Source organism: Elephantulus edwardii, unplaced genomic scaffold, assembly GCF_000299155.1.
Source record: "Elephantulus edwardii isolate Elephantulus edwardi_28Jun2011 unplaced genomic scaffold, EleEdw1.0 scaffold00208, whole genome shotgun sequence".
Classification (NCBI taxonomy): Eukaryota; Metazoa; Chordata; class Mammalia; order Macroscelidea; family Macroscelididae; genus Elephantulus; species Elephantulus edwardii.
This window is the reverse complement of record NW_006399958.1, coordinates 4340868-4344955: the sequence shown is the minus strand read 5'-3', so window position 1 is coordinate 4344955 and position 4088 is coordinate 4340868. Positions and strand designations below refer to the sequence as shown.

Below are 4088 nucleotides of genomic sequence, written 5' to 3'. Positions count from 1 at the left end.
AGCAAGAAGTGGGGCTTTTCTAAAATACACAGAAAATAAGAGCCCAAAATCCAATATTCTTCAGCAGTGAGAAGCAAAAGTCACTGAGAAGCGATTCCACATTCACAAGGTTGGAATTTAGAGGTCTTAGCACTGCATGGATTTTGTCTTTCAACATGATTTTTCCAGCCATCTGAATAGAGCTGACCGCGTGGAGGAACAAGAATATTCAAATAGGGCGTGTGAGCCTATACACCAGGGCACTGGTTGGTTTCAACACTCTTTAAGAGGATTGACTAGTCTCTACAATAAATTGAGTAACTCTAACTGCAGAATCAGAATTTCTCCAGGCAGAAAAAAAAAAAAAAGATAGCCTTTGAAAAATAGAAACAGCTATGGGTGCCCTAAAGATGTGACATGAGATGGGATCTTGGAACTGCTATCAAATTGGAGCCAGAGCTGAGAGCCTTTACCCAAGTTTGCTGGAGAATTCAGGGTGGACCGGCTGCCAAAATTTGTAGGACTGAGAACTCGGTAACAGCTGGCTAAGGCTGTGGTGGGGAGATAATATTGGCAGGACTGAGACTTCTAACACTGGTCTAAAGCCGTGACTCAAGGCTGCAAGGACATTTCTGGAAGCCGTCCTGAATATATTGGGCTATTTCCCTGGAGTAAAACCTTTCAAATTCCCCAATATGCTTGGATACAGGAGAATCGGCGACCAAAAGGGGGAAGGTGTACCAAGGACAACTCTTTATTAAGGGAATCCTGTCTGAAATAGTGGCACTCCACCGAGATCAGACATTAGGCTGGTTTCCGACTGAATGATGATCTTCTCTGTTTCAGATACTTATACTATTTATTGTTTTTGACCAGAAACAAAGAAAAGATGTGGACACCACAATGATATTTGAAAGAGACTAAGCAAAAGGGTAACAGCTCAAAGATTGCAGCCCAGAGTTAAGACCTCTCATAGATTTTATTAATACGAGGAATTACAGAAAAATGTCTTTAGTAATGAAGCTGTATTTTTATCTACCTGACCTTCTGCTGACATTCTTTGATCTCAGGAATAGAGTGATTTGCAAAGCACAACATCCTATCTCTGGAATATTAAGGGCGGAGGTTTCTTGTCTGCAAAGTACATTTCATTCCTTGTGATGTCATGAGGAAATCGCGCTTCTTCTGTGCCTCACTCAGTTCCTGCTTGTGCAGTTGTCTTGCCACAATGTCTTTGCTATGAGTTTTTAAATTCAGCCCTTTAAATACATGTGAATTATGAATGCTTACTGTTTTGACTCATTATTAACTCAGATGTTCATTCATTTTATTGGTATGAAAGAACCCTAGCTGGGCCTGTGTTTCTGGTCACATCATGTTATGTCTTGGTGATAGAACTGATTATGTAGAATGAGGTTTTCAGGCTTTTCCAGTCTCTATACTGAACACTGAAGACAGTATCGCGGGTCATTTCATCCAGTTTCTCCACAGGATCTATTCTGTTCTCTCCAGAGGCCTCTCAAGGGTACATTCCTGTTAGGAGCACATTGACGTTTACTGAGGTCAGAGCTGCGAAATGACACATCCGCACAATCGCTGCGTTAATAGCCCTTTTCTCCCACAGGGCAGCACTGCTTTGTGGCGACATGAAACTTTCTGGGAAAAGGTTTTCCTCCAGGGCAGAATCCACACAATTCTCTCCTGGGTTTTCTTTGATGCAAATGAAAATGAGAAAGATATATAACAATCTGTCCATATTCCTGGCAACTATATGACTCACTTTTATGAGATCTTTCATGGACAGTGAGCTCTTGCTTCATCCTGAACGTTTTCAGACACAGTCTGCACTGAAAAGGCTTATAGCCTTTCAGTGTAGTGATGCTTGACAGCTGGGCACAAGATTTTCCACATTCAGTACATGAAAAGGAGGTCTTCCTTCTCTGAAACCGCTGAAGTGGTATGAGAAACGACTTGTTGGTTGTAGTTTGTACCAAATTCGCTGTCAGTATAGGGTTTCTCTCCGGTATGATTTCTGTGATGAAACGTGAGTTTCTCCTTCCGACTGAATCCTTTTCCGCATGTGCCGCACACACAGGGTTTCTCTCCAGTGTGCGTTCGCTTGTGGCTGATGAGGTGTCCCTTCTGTCTGAAACCCTTTCCACATTCGGGGCCCTCGGAGGGTTTCTCTCCAGTGTGTGCTCGCTGGTGGACAGTGAGCCTTTCCTTCTTCATGAATTCCTTACCACAATCACATTTGTAGGGTTCTCTGCACTATGAGTTCGCTGATGCACGGTCAGGCGACTCTTACTGATGAAGCCTTTGCCACATTCTCTGCAGACGTAGGGTTTCTCGCTGGTTTGCGTTCGGTGGTGGATGGTGAGTGCGCCCCGCTGAGAACACCCTTTACCACACTCATCACATCTATAAGGTTTCTCCAGTATGAATGCGCTCATGGAGGGTGAGGTCGTGCTTCCTGACGAAGCCTTTCCGACACTCCTTGCATGTGTAAGGTTTCTCCCCAGTATGACACTGCTGGTGTCTAGCGAGTTTTGACTTCCAGATGAAATCTTTGCCACACTCATCGCATTTGTAGGGTTTCTCTCCAGTGTGTGTTTGCTTGTGAATAATGAGGAGGGCCTTCTAACTGAACCCTTTGCCACACTCAGGGCACACATAAGGCTTCTCTCCAGTATGTGTGCGCTTATGAATAATGAGGTGTTCCTTCTGACTAAAACTTTTACCACACTCGATACACACGAAGGGTTTCTCTCCAGTATGTGTGCGCTTGTGGATCATGAGATGTCCCTTCTGAAGGAAACCCTTCCCACACTCGGCGCACACATAGGGATTTTTCTCCACTGTCTGTGCTCCTGTGAATAACGAGATGTCCGTTCTGAATTGTACCTTTTCCACACTCAGTGCACACGTACGATTTCTCCCGAGTTCCCCGCTGGAAAGTCACCCCTGTCTTTTTTTTTTATATATAAAGTATGTTCTCCCCTCTAACTCTGACAGTTACACATTGAAAATGACTTAGAGTTACAAGAAAGCATGAGCAAGGCTTTGGCTTTGGCTGGTTTCTTAAAACCTAAAAGCCTTCAAGTCAACAATGTATAGTGTCTTCCTGGGTGTCCTTGGCTTGCTGGGGCTACATCCCATACCCCTGTCTTATGGGTCAGTGCTGTATGACACTCTCCACATTTCCAGGATTTCTCTCCTGAACTTGTTTGCGGATGGAGAGTGAGGTCATTCTTTCTCATGAAGCTTTTTTGCCACCTTCACTCCATATACAGCAGGTGTTCCCAGTTGCCGTCGCTGGTGTCTAGTGAGTTTTGACTTCTTGATGAAACTCTTATGCATTCACGGGCTTTATACGGTTTCTCTCCACTATTAATTCGCTGTGAGGAAATAAATGTCCCTTATTACTGAAAGCTTTTGCACTAACAGGACACATGTATGGTTTCTCCCTCTTAAAAGTTTGCTGATGGACAGTGAGGTTACACTTTGTGATGAATCCTTTCTCACAGTCTCTGCACACATAGGGTTTCTCCCCAGCATGAGGTCGTTGGTGGATAGTGATATCTGAATGCCACGCAAGGTTTTTTCCACAATCACTATGTACAATGGGATTTCTTAATTTTGTAAGTTGCCTGATTTCTGTGGAATTTGCGCACTGTGTTATGGGATTTACAACCTTCAGGAAAAATCATTCCAGTCCCAAATTGTTCGTAGTCAGCAAGGTGTAAGGTGTTCTCATCTCCATTAAGTTCAGCAGAGTGACTTACTTCATTGTTCCTTCTCCGATGTACTGTTGGTAAAGTGAAATCTGACTCATCAGGGAATTTTAATATACCATGGTTTTCCATGACATCAAAGAGAGTTGTCTGTTGATGATCTCCCAATGAATGAAGGTTACCAAGTTGGAGTATGTGTAATTTTCTTTCATCAGACGAAAGCCCAAGAGATGATCATAAGCTTTTTGGACAACTTCTAGAAGAGAAGAGATCAATGAATTTCCTGCTTCTTAATCTAGAATGAAGCTAGTGAAAGAAAAAGAAAGGAAGGAAGGAAGGAAGGAAGGAAGGAAGGAAGGAAGGAAGGAAGGAAGG

General features: G+C 43.4%; 2 pseudogenes; one reads left to right on the top strand and one right to left on the bottom strand.

The window, feature by feature from the left end:
- Positions 1 to 4088, top strand: part of LOC102849560 — a 72187-nt pseudogene that overhangs the window by 28433 nt on the left and 39666 nt on the right.
- LOC102846460 overlaps positions 1 to 4088 on the bottom strand; it is a 23426-nt pseudogene that overhangs the window by 8226 nt on the left and 11112 nt on the right.